This window comes from Lissotriton helveticus, chromosome 2_2 (assembly GCF_964261635.1).
Source record: "Lissotriton helveticus chromosome 2_2, aLisHel1.1, whole genome shotgun sequence".
Classification (NCBI taxonomy): domain Eukaryota; kingdom Metazoa; phylum Chordata; class Amphibia; order Caudata; family Salamandridae; genus Lissotriton; species Lissotriton helveticus.
The window spans coordinates 172,127,433-172,144,563 of NC_136060.1; positions in this window are offsets into that span (position 1 = coordinate 172,127,433).

The window sequence follows — 17,131 nt, forward strand, 5'->3', positions numbered from 1 at the left end:
GTGAAATATGTCAAAAAATGAAAGTATCAACTGTGAGACGTCCAGCACAGACGCCCCTTCTAATCTCGGATAAACCATTAGCCTGTGTTTATCTAGACCACTGCGGTCCCTTACAAAGGGATGGTAACTATAAATATATCTTGGTCGCAGTGGACTCATGCACGAGATTCATATGGATGTGGCCCCAGCGAACGGCTGACGCCAGAACTGTTATAAAAGATTTGCGAGTCTTTATCGGCACATACGCAATTGGCATTCTACATTCGGACAATGGTCCTGCTTTTAGCTCTCGGGCTTATAAGGAGGCCATGGTCAGCATGGGCGTGCAATTGCGGTACTCTTGTCCATTTCACCCTGAGGGGAACGGAATTGTTGAAAGAAAAAACCGTGACATAAAGCAATCTATAACGGCAAAGGTATTAGGTTCGGGAGCTGGGTGGGTCAAACATCTAATAAGTGTCCAACGTAGTCTAAATAACTTGCCAAGAAATTCTCTGAAGGGATTCAGTCCGTACGAATTATTATTCGGAACTAGGATGTTGATCTCTGACCTTGATAGTCAGACTTCAGTGGTAATAGAAAAAACCTTTGATGTCAAAGACCGTTTGGCTATTTTGCAGGACTTAAACAAAACAAGAAAAGACCTGAGCAACATACAGTTGAAACAACAGCCAACAACCACTGAAGAATCACCACCTGTCCCAGCAAGACCTGTCTGGATTCCAAAAGTCGGGGATCTAGTCAGGGAGAAGATCGCGGTAAAGAAGGAATTTGGGCCTTCTTACAGAAAAGCAGTTCCTGTCTTGTCTGTCAACGGGACAAGATCAGTTGTACTACCGCCACTTGCTGGAAAAAAGGAGAACCGAGTTGTATCCATCGACCTGGTAAAACCACAACATGTGGCCGATAACAAACAGTAGGCCAAGTGGACTCCCAATAAGTAGCAGAACACCAAGGTTTGCTACCAGTACAGAGGTCCTAACAAAGAGGCTCATCACATTCGAAACGCCTAAGGAAGAACAACAAGGACTATGCAACAATGCAATAGAACTAAGACCTCTGAAAACCCAAATAAAGACATTTAGCAGAGACACACCAATCTACAATGAAGTTCCAAGTGAAAATGCAAGAAACAAAAATCCTGAACCAATTGGAACAATTGACAGAACTGCATCTGGTTACTTCATCAACTTCGATGATTCCTCTGAAGGTTTCAGCGAACAAAAGACACAGCCATCATCAAAATCCTTTAAAGACAAAGCTAAGGAACTTTTGAAACAACTGAAAGAAACATATCTGGTTTCTCCATGGATTGAATTTTGGGTGGGTTTTGGTGCATTTATCCTCATACTTTGGCTCATCATGGTATTTACCTTGGGACGCTTCATTGAGGGAAAATATGCTAAAATGGACACAGCAAGTCAGAACATCAACTTGGTCCTCAAACCACACACATCTTCACACGTCGAGAAAAGAGAACTTTCTTCAGAACTTTCTTCAGCCAACTTCACAGCAATTCCAAGTTTTTTTCAAGTTTAAATACTTTATTCGACAACATTGTCATAAAAGCAGATCCCTAAGCTTATACAAATATAAATACTAGTCTAAAAATAAAAAAGTATTAAATTCTAAGCAGTTTATACTTGTTGGCGAATAAAACAAGAAATAATCCTTTTTTTTTTAAAAAGAGACACAGCACAAAGTTTAAATCACAGGGTCTAGTAGTGCAGTTCATAGGAGTTTTAAAGTGCGCGTGCGTATTATCCATGCCCACCCCATATATTTAGCCACTGCAATTGCAAGATTTGGGGCACAGTTTGATCTTAAAATTCTTAAGGCATCCAAACATTTCCTAGTGCCCAAGTTTCTGCAAGCAGGCTTCAACCATCTATTCCTTGGGGCAGCATATAAGGGGCAAACAAATAAAAAATGTGGGATATCTTCAGCATGAATTTTACAATAAAAACAAGTATTTACATTGTCCGGACACCAATTAGCTGTGAAAGCATTTAAAGGTAAAGAGCCAATTCTAAACTGGAAATACAGTTTTCTATCTAGGGGTTTGGAGATCAGATCCCAAAACTGTTAAAATTTCGGGATTGATTTGACTTCCAAAAACTGGGATGTCAAGGCAGAAGATTGATCAGAAGTCAATGCAGCATTGTTTATCATGTCCCAGTACAGTTTTTTCAATATGCTCTTAGACGGAAAATCGCCTGGGTCTGCTGCAGACCATAAGTGTTCAAGGTGCAACTTTTGGAGCAATAACCTCACTTCCTTAAGCCATGGTACTTTGTGGAAGGTATCAGAATTATCAACATCCAAGAGGGCAGCTGCGTAATGGCTCAGCTCAGGGGTGGTTTTTATGCGCCTCCAATACAAGAGGGGACGCAGTCTGGCCATGTCCTCGATCCTTTTCCTCCCAAGATCGTAATGGAGTGGGGTCGAGGGAGTGCTCTGAGGAGCACCAATAATGCGCCGTAAGAATTTATTCTCTGCAACTGCTAATTTGTTCAAATTGGAGAAACCCCATAATTCTGAACCATAAAGGCATGCACCCAACACTTTCATGCCATAGATCTCCAATATGGGCTGGATTGGTTTGGTGAAAGACAATTTATGTTTCTGGGCAATTCCCCCAGCCAGCTGGTTAAATTTAAGCACCACAGAGTCCATATGTGATCTCCAATTCATATTAGCATTTAAAGAGATGCCCAGATAGATAAAAGCATCCACTTCTTCCAAGTGAGCCCCGTTGTAGATCATTTTCCCCTTAAATTTCATGGAGGGATTCAAGTTCATAAATTTGGTTTTAGATGTATTTATTTCCAAGCCCCGAATTCGACAGAACTCACCGAAGGCATCTAATGTCTTTTGTAGGCCGCTAGGGGTCCGCGAGACCAGCAGGGTGTCGTCTGCAAACATTAGTACTGGAATTCGTTTCCCGTCTAATATTGGAGCATCCGTTGGAGATTGCTTCAAGAAGTCAACTATGCCATTAATATATAGAGAGAATAGGGTGGGGGCCAGGACGCAACCCTGTCTCACGCCTCTCTCCACAGGGAATGATTCTGTGACATCGCCCTGGGCACCCCACCTAATCCGGGCATAGTTGTACTCATGCAGCCTTACAAGCAAAGTCAATAATTCGGGGCTTATTCCTAGTTCCCTTAGGACAGTCCAAAGTTTTTGTCGAGGGACCAGGTCAAAAGCTGACTTTAAGTCAACAAAAACAGCAAAAAGGGGACCTTTTAGCAGGGTTACATTTTTCCAGTAAATAGTTAAAAAGTGGAATACCTGGTCGACAGAGGAAGTTAAGGGGCGAAAACCAGCTTGATATGGGGAAAGGATGTCCTTATCAGCTATCCAGGCTTGAATCTTATTTTGTACCATCCTGCCCATCAGTTTTTGGGCGCAGTCAATAAGACTGATGGGCCTGTAATTACTTGGTAAAGCCTTATCCCCCTTTTTGTAGACTGGAATTATTTCGGCGCCTTTCCATGTTGCTGGAATCTTTGCCCCCTGTGCTATGGCATTTCCAAGCCACACAAAGTATTTGCACCAGCTTTCTCTGTCCGCTAAAAATACATCCGTCGGTATTCCATCAATACCTGGTGCCCTGCCTCTGGTCACTCCATCCATTGCCTCCTGTACATCTTTCGCTGAAAATAATTCATTAGTGAAGAATACCATCTCTATGGGGAAATCAGTATGCGACCCTGAATTGTCTGTATACTGAGGTTTGAAAAAATCTACCCAGGACTCTTTTGCTACATGATTTTTTGGACAGTCTGGGATGCCCCCAGATCCCCACTTTAGTATGGCCCAGAACTCTTTCTGGTGTTTCTCAACACATGCTTTCTTTAGGTCCAGCCAAAGATTCTCATCCCACCGCTTTTTTGCCTGGATCTGAATTTTCCTATATTTGTCCCTGGCATTTAAAACTCCTACTTTAGATCTTAGTGCTATGCTGAGATTTTGTCAGCAATTCCAATACCTGGTGGGGTAGCCTGGGACAACACTGACTATGAAATTTATGGTCCGGTCGAGATCCTGAAATATCCACACCAAATCAAGATCTCCTTGAGTGACTTTGCAAAACCAAACTCATTTGCTGATGATTGGGACTTTGAAAGTATAAACAATATGATGTCTGACTTAGTAATGTCTGCTAAATTTACAAAACATGATTATTTGCAAGGTTCTACAAATTATGATAGTATGTATTGCTATAACCATTATGGTAACCATTTCTTGCATAAATCTGCACAACCTAGAAATGTTTTAAATTATAATCAATGGGAACATTGTGCTACACCTCCAAAAGGGAGCTCTAGAACCGTTTATGACAAATATTCATATTTTTCAGGTTTTAACATAACTAATGCTGAAACATTTTATTACAAATTGTCAAACAAGACAGGGATGAAAACCATGATAACCAACACGAAATTGATATATTCAGATTCATTCTTTGAAAAAATGAATACTTTTGGATTTGATTATTGGGACAAAAATGTTGATTTGAAAAGTGTTTGGGGTACAAAAGAATGGCAAGTACAGGGTATAGAAGCTTTGTTTAGAGCCTGCATGATCCCAGAACAAATGATATTTTTAAATGACACTGTTCAACAAACCACCTGTCTTGGCTTAGCCAAAATCAAAGATTTAAATAACCTGTCTATTCCAAAGCCAACAATGTTTAGCAATAGCTCTGATACAGATGAAGAAATAGACATAAACCATATACTTAACCAAAACAGAACACATCCTGATTGGAAACAATGGTTGATCTGGCCCACAGATACAAATAACTGTCAAGATAGATTCCTGAATAAAACACAGGGTTTCAAAATGACCAGGCCAGACCCTAGATATCCCCAAAGACATCACCCAGGGATAATAACAACATACAGTGTGGGCAAATTATGCCTTCAATGGCTTCAAACTTCCACACTGCCTGAAATTAAGCAACACCTAACTTTACTTACTGATGGTGCTGACTTGCGTGATTTCATACTGGGACCACGCAAACAGCGTCAAAAGCGTTTCATAGCAGCCTCTGTATATGCAGCATACAATGAGGCCTGGAAGGTTACTCAAATTGAAACAGCAGAGAGAATACGTGAAATTGATCGTATTAATTTGGAAAAATCCCTTTCTGTAGTGGACAATGGGTTAATGACTCTGTCCTCCAGAATATTTTCATTGGACAGCATTGTGTCTTCAGCAATCGATATATTATCGCAAGACTTACTGTTATTACAACATGGTCAGTCACAATTGCGCTCTATTGTACAGCTTGGCTGGACGTTACAAAATCTGCGTTCAGGCTATGTGCCTTGGCGTTTAATCAACACAACGTCACTATTCCAAATCTTTAACCTTACTGATAGACAAATCGGTATGGCGCAGAAGGGTGCTGATTATACAATCTTGAGCATTGAAAAACTAGAAAGATTACCAATGACAATGTCAGAACGACCTGTCAGTGAATGGATAATCCACGGAATCATAAATATTCCAATCTCAACCTTCAGGTTTCAATACTGCCAAAAATATATACAGGCTGGCATGTACGAGAAATTGGGAAAGGGGTACCTTAAAACAACTTGGAACCTGCCCTATTCACATGCATGTGTCAGTAACAAAGGACAGAAAGTGTTTCTTAGTGGCAACAATTGTGCTATGTCACTAAGCGGCACGCTTCTGTGTAACGGTATTAGTTTGCACGGAGCCTGTGAAGGGAATTCATACAACCTTTCATGTCACCAGCAAGGCGCACCTGCAACTGAAATAGAACCATTCTTTCAAAGACTCTATAATGGGAGTTACATTCTTATTGTAGACCGCAGATGTTGTAGTCTTATGCCCGGGACTCCTTATCTCGTCACCACGACGGCGAAGGTCAAGTGCTGTGGACGTTCTTTGTTCCCCAGCTCCTTTCCAGACAGGGAGGCGAGGGCATGGCCCAGTTTGAAAATTACTTCTATTCGAATAGACACTTTAAGCAGAATGAAAACAGTGCTTCTTCAGACGCCTACAAGGCTCACGTCATCAAAAGAAACGTATGATCTACAAGTCGCAAGGACGACTGCAGAGATACATACATTATTATCAACCAATTCCCCCGTACATTTCGCGGAAATCCTGAGCGAAATCTTAAATATTTCTGATACCACTGGGGTCTCAAAGGTATTTAAGACAGTATTTTCGATGGCATTAACACCATTCAAAGCCATACTGGGTATTTTTCCAGATTTCGTCCATTCGATTTTTGGCGGACTTCCCCTGATCCTGGGACTAATTGCAGGAATCCTATTCCTAGTCCTTATTTTTCGTTATGGCAACCCATGTCACAGATCAAACTCTCGCGACAATGGAAGATACTATCCTAGCCATTGGATACCGGGACCGGATATCAAAAATCCTGGGACTCTCCCGGCTTAGAGACCTAAACATGACTTGGTTTCTATCATTTCGACCAATGTGGCAAAGGTGTGTTTTACCTGTGCTAAGGTGTCTGCTATGCGGAGAAGAATGCGTGTTAGACACCTGTCTGACGCTACAATCGGATGCGCCGGTGGATGCAGATACACTGTTGGTTCCTACCAAGGTTCACGCACTGTGCTGCCCTCAAAGGCTGCCAATTCTGATGACGGCATTCCTGGAATCTTCACCACTACGATTGAAGAGTAGTGAAGTTCAAGATGAAAGCAGCATCGAACAGGTACGACCTTCTGTCAGCAATGCAAATCAGAATGTCAATGGAGACAATCATGCGCACGAATGCATGGTTACACCTATTTCCGACTTAGTGGAACTTTCCCATGAAGCTGTTGACAGTTTTTTCGAAAGCCTGAATGATATGATGTTCTCTCCGGAACAGAAATAGAGACTTTTGAGTAAACTCGCACACGGCGTTCCCTGAATTCGGCCTTCAACCTTTAAAAATAAAGTCACATGAACAATTACAATCCAGTTCACGGACAGCAACTTTTTTCAGCAAGCCCTTAAAATATTTTTCTATATATTTTTTCCCCGGGACACTGATCTTCTGCTTAAAGTAAGAAACTATTCCTAGAGAACTAAGATTTCTATTTTAGATACTTTATATAGACTTTAGCTGCCCGCTGGTATGTTCACAAATATTTTATTATGTGATGAAATGGTCTCGACCTTCCTTTCTGTATAGCTATATTAAGAGCCATTTCATGTGTATTTCTCATATACCAAAAAGCAATAATGCATAACAATGCGTGTTTACTTTTGCATTTAATTCATAGCTTAAGTGCATACAATATATATGACTGCAATTTTTCAGTATATTTGAAAATTTCGAAATGCATTTATGTATTTTGGGGTGGTAAGGTATACACTATACTCTATAGTATGTTGTACTATGTTATACTATGCATAGATTAGTAGATATGACCATAGTTAGCGTGGAGTGGGTGTCGTGTATTTCTATAGGTTCTGAATCGATCCCCCTATTCCTGACCCTATTCTGGTTAAACTACCTAGCTAGTTAACTAACAGTCAGCCCATGAGGCAAGAAATCCCCCATGATGCAGATACCGTTATCTGACGCAGTCACACTACGGCACAGGAACGTGTTATCTGATTAGGTCATAACGCTTGAGATCTAATTAGACAAGCGACATTCCTCCAGCCCCTGATAAGGCATACGACGTTCTCATAACAAATCAAACCTATGACAACCTGGAAAATCCGTGCGGCCATTGTTTTGATTTCACAGAGAACTTTAGTAAAGAATGTGCTAACGAGCAAGTCGTATGACATCTTTATTGACGTATCTATGTCCATCCTTACGTCAATCTCGGCACCTTTAAGGTATAAATATTGCCGACCTTGCCCTATGCAAACACACGCGTGGTGACAAGACGGAGCAGCCATACTTGCCGAAGCCGAGAGCAGAAGCAGACCCCGCAGGCAGCAGCCCCGCCTTCCTGACGCGCTGAGAGACGCGCTGCTATCTCAAGCCGAGAGACCCAGCACCGGCGCTTCCGGGTAGCCCTCGCAGGCAGCCTGGAATATCGAGAGCAGAGAAAGAGATACCATTCCTCATTCATCCTAAATTCCAGGTACAGAACTGAATAACCCCTCACAGAGAATTCTTTAGTTATTCACTTGGCAAAAACAAACTTAACTTAAACTGTAACTTTCTATTCCCGCCCACGCATTAGACTTAGGTCAGGTACACGGGGTAGGCGTATTTAGAAACACCAGTTGAGTACGTTTAGTCAAATGTATATGTGTATGTAAATATATTTTAATCATTTTAAACATCATATGGCTCAGAAACCATATCAATGTTTTTACAGTATTATTTTATACTATTGCTTCTAATGTATGCACTTTACTTAACTATAAGTATTGCAATAATATCGATCCATTTCTCTTGTACGAGAAAAGAGACTGATCAATAAATAACACCTTTTATTGAACACGCCCGTCTCTTCCTTTTCTCTACATTCTGATGAGACTAAGAATGCACGTACTGACTGAGTAAAATAATTGCCTTGTGCTCACACGACTCTTGAGATTGACTCTTGATTAGGGGAGAGCAAAGTTGTCATGTTCTATGGTTGTCAGAAACTAAATCCCTTCTTGTCTAATCAGGGAAGTTAATCCTTCCTTGAACATTCGAGAAAGTTTCTAGCGAACTCTGAGCTTAGCTGGCAAACCCAAAAATTAAGTCTAGTATCGACAGTAGTAGACCTAGTTAACGTCTGGCCTAGGCCTTTACTGCTGTAGGTACTATTCCAATGCGCAGAGCCTATTGGGAAAATAGGAGCTACACTACAAGACCTGACAGAATAATCGGCCCAAGAGTATTTGCTCCTCCCGGTTGGGTTGATATAAAGGATGGCCTCCTTGGAGGAGGTACTGACCGCATTAGGCTTAGTACAGGCGGAACTAGCCGCCTCCCGCCAGGATACTGCAGCGTTGCAGGCACGGATGGATGCCATGCAGCGGAATCCGTTTGATGCAGGGAACCCTGCCACTCAGCCTGCCCCAGTGGTGGTAGAAATGCCCTCCCCTGTACCCTTAGCTCCCCCGGAAAGGTTTATGGGAGATAGAAAGAAGGTGCAGGTGTTCATGACCCAGGTGATGTTGCATTTCACCTGTAAGCCTAAATGTTTTCTTACCAACCAATCACGGGTTTCCTTTCTGATTTCCTATTTGGGTGGAGAGGCAGCTCAGTGGGCGGTCCCTATCGTCCGGAATAACGATGGGATCCTGTATGATTGGGACTTGTTTCGTGCCGAATTTGAAAAAACATTCGACAGGAGAGCTGAAACTTTCTCCGCAGATAAGGAGTTGCTTGTTCTTAAGCAAGGTAATTCCGATATAGTGACATATCTAAACCATTTCAGGAGATTAATTGCTGAAACCGATTGGCCTGAAGCCAAACAGTTGGTTCTGTTCTACCAAGGGCTCACAGACAACCTAAAAGACGTCATAGCACAAGTTGAACCCCAGCCTACCACATGTGCGGCCCTTATAGATTTGGCCTTACGTTTGGACCACCGGTTGAGAGAGAGAAAAGGAGAGACGGGAAGAAAGGACAGGCCTTTGTTGTTCGGGGAGAAACCAACCGGTGGGGAGAAAGCCGAGGGGAAATCTGAACCCATGGACATTGGGGTGGTGAGAGCATCCCTCACAGCGAGTGAAAGAGAACATCGCCGCAAATTCGGGTTGTGTCTGTACTGTGGAAAAAAGGGACACTTTCTGCGCGAATGTCCTGTGAAACCAAAGGGAGGACGCTATCGTGCAGGACAAGGAGTAGTATCCACGGTGGACAAGGGGTCGGAAAACTCAAACGCTTGAGTCCAAAGGAAGGGAGGGACTCGAGTGCACATTTCATCCCTTCAATAACAGAGGAGGACTTCGAGGGAAACCATCTGTTCTTTGTGGACATAGAATTATGGATTGATCAACACCCTAAGCAGGTCCGTGCCATGGTAGATTCAGGAGCCACAGGTTGCTTTATGGACTTGACTGAAGAAAGGAAGTTGGGAGTAACTCCGGTAGATAAATCTGTCTCTGAAGACGTGTTTGCAGTAGACGGTCATGTGTTGGGATCTGGTCCTATCACACAGCACACCCCGGAGTACGAGATGTGGTATGGGGGTTATCATATGGAGCAGCTTTCGTTTAACCTCATCCAGGCCCCTACCTATGGGATAATATTGGGTCTCCCTTGGCTGAAGAAACATGAACCCACCATAAAATGGAAAGAACAGTCTTTGGAATTCTCCTCCTCTTATTGCTTAGACCACTGCCTCCAGGAGTATCCCCGACCATCAAGGATACTGGCGGTTACTCATACGATCTCTACAGCCGCTGAAAAAGAGGTGGAGCTTCCTCGATGTTACCAAGAGTATGAGGAGGTATTCAGTAAAGTGAAAGCAGAAGTCCTTCCTCCGCATAGAGAATATGACTGCCGCATTGATTTAACACCAGGGTCAGTGGTTCCGTGTGGTCGAATCTATGCGTTGTCACAACCTGAAACAAAACATCTTCGGGAATATTTGGATAACCTCCTTGCCTTGGGATTCATCCGACCATCAAGATCTCCAGCAGCTTCCCCACTTTTCTTTATTCCAAAGGCCAATGGGGAATTACGCTGCTGTATTGACTACAGGGCGTTAAACGCCATAACAACAAAGAATCAATACCCTCTCCCATTGATACCGGTGTTGTTAGAGCAAGTGAGATCGGCCAGGATCTATACGAAATTGGACCTGAGGGGAGCCTACCATTTAGTGCGCATACGAGCAGGCGATGAATGGAAAACAGCGTTTAAAACAAGGTACGGGCTCTTCGAGTACCTGGTTATGCCCTTTGGGCTATGCAACGCCCCTGCCTCCTTCCAGTTTTTCCTTAATGAGGTACTGAGAGACTACTTGGATATCTTTGTAGTAGTCTACATAGATGACATTTTAATATACTCGAATGATGAACCAGAACATATCAAACATGTGAGTCAGGTGCTGGAGGCCCTAAAGCAAAACCAACTGTACTGCAAGCTAACGAAATGTGAGTTTCATGTCACTACGGTGGAATTCCTGGGAGTCATGCTCACTCCCTCAGGGCAGATAATGGCCGAAAGGAAGGTACGGGCCATCGTGGAGTGGCCAAGACCCACCTCTGTGAAAGATACCCAAAAACTCCTTGGATTTGCGAACTTCTATCGGAGGTTCATCTCGCACTTTTCTGATTTGGTAACACCACTCACAAAACTAACTCGGAAGAACACCCCCTTTGTATGGGGGAAGGAAGAACAGACCGCTTTTGATCGGTTGAAAACAGCGTTCACGTCGGCACCGATATTGGTCCATGCCGACCCGGACCTCCCCTTCGTGGTAGAGGCTGATGCGTCAGAACTAGCGGTGGGAGCAGTTCTCTCGCAAAGGAGTGAGAGTACCGGCCATCTCCACCCCATAGCCTTCATGTCGCGCAAGTTAAATCCTGCAGAATGCAACTATACCACCGCTGAGAAGGAACTGCTCGCAATCAAAGACGCCTTCATGGAATGGAGGCATTGGCTAATGGGCGCTTCACACCAAATCACTGTATACACCGACCACCGTAATCTACAGTTTATGCGAGCAGCTCGACATCTCACCCCCAGACAACTAAGATGGATGCTCTTCTTTTCTGCATTCCGTTTCATGGTTACCTTTCGTCCGGGTTGTGACAACCGGAAAGCCGATGCTCTCACGCGTCAAGAAAGTCACCCAGCATTGATGGCGTCCCAGAGACCAGCATCATCGAACCTCGACAAGTGGTAGGGGTGATCCACACGGATGAGTTTCTCCGCAAAGTCAAGAGAGGTATCCAGACCTTTGCTTGGAAAGCATGGATTCGTCTACACCCGGAATGGAGAATACGGCAAGGATTGCCGAGAAAGGGGTCCCAGTTACTTCTCCCCACACTCGCCTTAAGGCAACAAGTCTTTCAGTGGTGCCACAATCTGCCATGTGCCGGACACACTGGAGGGAAGAAAACTTTGGAAAAATTGTTACGCACCTATTGGTGGCCAACAATCAGGCCGGATGTGTATGCTTGGGTTCAGCGATGTGACGTCTGTTCGCAAGCTAAAAGCGATCATCGACCAGCACAAGTGCTGTTACAAACTATGCCCACTCCTGTGAGTCCTTGGGAGAGCTTTTCTGTAGATTTCGTGGTGGGTCTCCCTAAAGACCAAGGGATGACGGCTATATTAGTTGTTGCGGACTACTTAACTAAGATGGGCCACTACATCGCCTGTAAAGGGGTTCCCACAGCTAGCCAATTAGCCCATCACCTGCTAGTTCATGTAATTCGGTTGCATGGCCTTCCCAAGGTTATCGTTTCCGATAGGGGAGCACAATTCACCGCAAAATTTTGGAGGGTCTGGTGTGACCGATTAGGCATTGCCTCTTCTTTGTCCACCAGCTTTCATCCACAAACGGATGGGCAGACCGAAAGGTTGAACCAGACCCTCAAGCAATACCTGAGGTGTTTTGTTGATACAACTACTGAGGCGTGGGTGGAATGGTTGTGGTCTGCTGAGGTGGCATATAATGACGCAGTTCATTCCTCTACTTTGTATACCCCGTTTTTCTGTACATATGGGTTTCATCCCAGATTCGCCCCCTGGAGTGTACCAGTCACTGAAGCTCCTATTCCGCAGTTACAGTCCAGATTAGTGCAGTTGAGGAAGACGGTATTGCATGCTAGACGGAATCTTGAAAAGGCGAAACTGAGATACAAATCCCAGGCTGATAGACACCGAAGGCATTGTCCTGGGTACAAGCAGGGGGATTGGGTGTGGCTGTCCACTCGGAACATCCGTTTCAGGAAGTACAGCGTGTTCAACCAGGTGATGCGCCATGTCAACCCGGTGGCGGTGAAATTAAAACTCCCCTCACACTTCCGGATACACCCGGTGTTCCATGTCTCGCTGCTCAAACCTGCTCGGGGTCCGGGCCCTGTGGCCCCTGCGCCTGTAAGGGTTGAGCGGGATGTGGAGTACGAGGTGCGGCGAATTCTGGACGCTCGTAGGGTGAGAGGGAAGCTCCAGTACTTGGTGTCTTGGAAGGGATATGGGCCGGAGGAGGACTCTTGGGAGCCGGTTGGTGCTGTTCATGCTCCTAGACTGGTGCGGAGGTTCCATATGTCTCATCCTGGGAAACCTGGTGGCAGTCAGTGAATGTCGTGAGGGGGGGTGTACTGTCACGATTCCCCCGGCCGCTGGTAAATCACTGCCTGCTCTTCGATACTGAACGGGTTGGGAAAACTACATATCCCATGATCCTTTGCGCGGCGCGTTCCTATGACGCTGTGCGACTGGAGTGGATAATACGGCGTCTCACGGGGGGCGCGCTGCCGATTATTCCTGCTTGGCGAGGAGAGTCTCTGAGTGTGTATCCTGTCTCCTTTGGGAAGGTTCTCTGGATTTCGGCGGCGGTAAGCGTTTGTTCGCTTTGACCGGTACACGGATTGCTGAGGTGGGGCTTAGGAAGCGCCCGCTACTAGCGCTGTGAATCAGCGTTCTTTGCTTGGTTCTTTGGATTACCCTGGTGGGGCTTAGGAAGCGCCTACATCGGAAAGGTCCCCAGGAGTCTGTGCACGTGATCTCTGGATTACCCTGGTGGGGCTTAGGAAGCGCCCGTTTGGTCACCTGTCAACGGAGTATCAGGTTTTCCAAAATTGAGTGTGGTGCTAAATTCTCTCTGGTGGAACCGGGTGTTCGTGTACTAGTCCTAAGAAGGACAGTCAGGGAGCGTTTTGATCCAGGTTTTGCAGGACACCTGGGCTTAGGTGCCGCGAGACCAGTCATTGCACTATATTACTCATTAGCGCTTACAGAGAAGGATCTGTAGAGACGCTTTGTTTATTCTTTAAGCTGGGCATATGATTTTGTTCTTTTGTTTCTTTCAACAACAAACAAGTAGGGAATGTATGCAACATAACTGGGGTTGACTCTTCCTGCTTTACCCCGTGAACATTCGTTTCATACGATTCCCAGGAGGAGGAGCCTTTTGTTGTGAACGGACCGTTAAGGGATGTGATCATCTTTCGTTTGTGTTCTGGGCATTGTTTTTGGGTTATCTGCATCCCAAATTCTGGGTAGGTGTCCTGATATCAGCGCTGTCTTTCAAGATTCCGGTCACATGGTGGGAGGGAACATGGGGGTTGTCTAATGTTTTCTGTCTTATGTCTTCTAGTAGCACATACCAGGGGATTTAGAAGCAGCCCTTTAGATTCTCCCTTCATTCATGCACGCCTGTAGGATATGCAGGTGAGGTACCATGTGGTATATTCCTTAGCAGGTCTTCCCTCTTAGGGTTGTAATTGCACTTATCCCTTGCTTCTATATTTACAGGTTGCGGTTCCAGTTGCCCAGCTGTTCCCCTCCGGACACCTCTTTTTCCCCCGCTTGATCTCCTTAACGGTCTGTGACAATTGACAGTCGGACTTGGGACGATCTAGAGGTGGGCCCCTTTATAGCATCGATCCGATCCTGAGGAGCAACCACGACAGACCTGACAGTCTCCTTTCTGGTGAAGAATTGGCTTGGTAGTTTGGTCTGCCCTGTTCCCATGATGCACTGGGCCAGGGACAGACTAATTTGCATATAGCCAGGTTCTGAGCTGGGATGGGGCAGTGAGATAAATAACGGTGATGGATCAAGCCCTGATCTTTGGACTGGGTAAGAGTGGTCTGCTTAATTCGGACACTCTGTTCATCACCACCCCCTTTTCTGTATCGTTTTTGGCCACTATAGGTGTGGCAGGGTATACTCAGACATGAGTCCCTTTCTCACTGCTCCATCAGGATTCAAGCAAGCCGGGCCGAAGAGGCTGAAATGCCAGAAACCGGTCCCCGGTAGCTTGTCTCCTTTCTGGTGAAGAATTGGCTTGGTAGTTTGGTCTGCCCTGTTCCCATGATGCACTGGGCCAGGGACAGACTAATTTGCATATAGCCAGGTTCTGAGCTGGGATGGGGCAGTGAGATAAATAACGGTGATGGATCAAGCTATGATCTTTGGACTGGGTAAGAGTGGTCTGCTTAATTCGGACACTCTGTTCATCACCACCCCCTTTTCTGTATCGTTTTTGGCCACTATAGGTGTGGCAGGGTATACTCAGACATGAGTCCCTTTCTCACTGCTCCATCAGGATTCAAGCAAGCCGGGCCGAAGAGGCTGAAATGCCAGAAACCGGTCCCCGGTAGCTTGTCTCCGTTCTGGTGAAGAATTGGCTTGGTAGTTTGGTCTGCCCTGTTCCCATGATGCACTGGGCCAGGGACAGACTAATTTGCATATAGCCAGGTTCTGAGCTGGGATGGGGCAGTGAGATAAATAACGGTGATGGATCAAGCCCTGATCTTTGGACTGGGTAAGAGTGGTCTGCTTAATTCGGACACTCTGTTCATCACCACCCCCTTTTCTGTATCGTTTTTGGCCACTATAGGTGTGGCAGGGTATACTCAGACATGAGTCCCTTTCTCACTGCTCCATCAGGATTCAAGCAAGCCGGGCCGAAGAGGCTGAAATGCCAGAAACCGGTCCCCGGTAGCTTGTCTCCTTTCTGGTGAAGAATTGGCTTGGTAGTTTGGTCTGCCCTGTTCCCATGATGCACTGGGCCAGGGACAGACTAATTTGCATATAGCCTGGTTCTGAGCTGGGATGGGGCAGTGAGATAAATAACGGTGATGGATCAAGCCCTGATCTTTGGACTGGGTAAGAGTGGTCTGCTTAATTCGGACACTCTGTTCATCACCACCCCCTTTTCTGTATCGTTTTTGGCCACTATAGGTGTGGCAGGGTATACTCAGACATGAGTCCCTTTCTCACTGCTCCATCAGGATTCAAGCAAGCCGGGCCGAAGAGGCTGAAATGCCAGAAACCGGTCCCCGGTAGCTTGTCTCCTTTCTGGTGAAGAATTGGCTTGGTAGTTTGGTCTGCCCTGTTCCCATGATGCACTGGGCCAGGGACAGACTAATTTGCATATAGCCAGGTTCTGAGCTGGGATGGGGCAGTGAGATAAATAACGGTGATGGATCAAGCCCTGATCTTTGGACTGGGTAAGAGTGGTCTGCTTAATTCGGACACTCTGTTCATCACCACCCCCTTTTCTGTATCGTTTTTGGCCACTATAGGTGTGGCAGGGTATACTCAGACATGAGTCCCTTTCTCACTGCTCCATCAGGATTCAAGCAAGCCGGGCCGAAGAGGCTGAAATGCCAGAAACCGGTCCCCGGTAGCTTGTCTCCTTTCTGGTGAAGAATTGGCTTGGTAGTTTGGTCTGCCCTGTTCCCATGATGCACTGGGCCAGGGACAGACTAATTTGCATATAGCCAGGTTCTGAGCTGGGATGGGGCAGTGAGATAAATAACGGTGATGGATCAAGCCCTGATCTTTGGACTGGGTAAGAGTGGTCTGCTTAATTCGGACACTCTGTTCATCACCACCCCCTTTTCTGTATCGTTTTTGGCCACTATAGGTGTGGCAGGGTATACTCAGACATGAGTCCCTTTCTCACTGCTCCATCAGGATTCAAGCAAGTCGGGCCAAAGAGGCTGAAATGCCAGAAACCGGTCCCCGGTAGCTTGTCTCCTTTCTGGTGAAGAATTGGCTTGGTAGTTTGGTCTGCCCTGTTCCCATGATGCACTGGGCCAGGGACAGACTAATTTGCATATAGCCAGGTTCTGAGCTGGGATGGGGCAGTGAGATAAATAACGGTGATGGATCAAGCCCTGATCTTTGGACTGGGTAAGAGTGGTCTGCTTAATTCGGACACTCTGTTCATCACCACCCCCTTTTCTGTATCGTTTTTGGCCACTATAGGTGTGGCAGGGTATACTCAGACATGAGTCCCTTTCTCACTGCTCCATCAGGATTCAAGCAAGCCGGGCCGAAGAGGCTGAAATGCCAGAAACCGGTCCCCGGTAGCTTGTCTCCTTTCTGGTGAAGAATTGGCTTGGTAGTTTGGTCTGCCCTGTTCCCATGATGCACTGGGCCAGGGACAGACTAATTTGCATATAGCCAGGTTCTGAGCCGGGATGGGGCAGTGAGATAAATAACGGTGATGGATCAAGCCCTGATCTTTGG